Here is a 994-nt window from a genome sequence, read left to right as displayed (position 1 = left end):
TGATGTTTGGTTTTAAATGACATGGTTGAAAAAAGTTTGAAGTTTTAACACTTGAAAAAAGGATTGATCTGCATCACAACTTTTGCATTTTAGTGTGTTTTTTCATGTCTTTCATAGTCATGGCATTTGGTCTTTAAATGCTATGATTAAAAAATGTTTGAAATGTAGCCCTAAAAAATAAAAATTATGTTGCATCACCACTTTTACATTTCAATATGGATCTTTATGTCTTTTGTAATCATCATATTTAGTTTTTAATGCCATGATTAAACATGTTGGAATTTTAACCCTAAAATGAAAAAATATATAATGTTTCACCACTTTTCAAAATCAACATAAAAATCATAATTAATACAACTTCTAACCAAACAAAAACTTAACAAAATTCTAATTAAATTAATACCTTAATATTTTATTTAACAAAATTCTAATTAAATTAATACCTTAATATTTTATTTAAATAATTTCATGATATACCACTACATTACTAAATTATGTTATTATTTAGTGGATTTAAACGATCACAACAAATCTACTCATTTTAAGTATAACAAACTTATTTAGATGAGAAATAATAAAATAAAGCATGCAATTTTATGTAACCATAAATCTTTTAACCATTTTACAATTTCTCTTACTAGTCTTTATCAGTGGACCGCAACTTTAACTTTATGTAATAACACGACAACATAACTTTATGTAATAATGTTTTGACATTAATTTTATTATAAATTTGCAATGCAGTAATAACTATAATAAACTAATGGCCTGACAACGTACTTTTCTCATTATAACATTTCCGCAATTTTTCAATTAAATGAAAATTTTCATTTATATTTATGGTCATTCATCTATCAATACGATGTTGTAAATCAATAAATTAAAAAGTTTCATCTAAACACAATAATTCATTGGAGTAAAAATGTTATGCAATTCCTTCTATTCAAACAAATGGGACAATGGGCTTTGCTATGGGCTAAACGTTACTCACAAG

The sequence above is a fragment of the Pinus tabuliformis genome, chromosome 4_2 (genome assembly GCF_031772625.1).
Source record: "Pinus tabuliformis cultivar Carrire ecotype Pingquan chromosome 4_2, CPIR1, whole genome shotgun sequence".
NCBI classification, from domain to species: Eukaryota; Viridiplantae; Streptophyta; class Pinopsida; order Pinales; family Pinaceae; genus Pinus; species Pinus tabuliformis.
The sequence above is the reverse complement of the archived record's forward strand: the minus strand, read 5'-3'. Positions refer to the sequence as shown.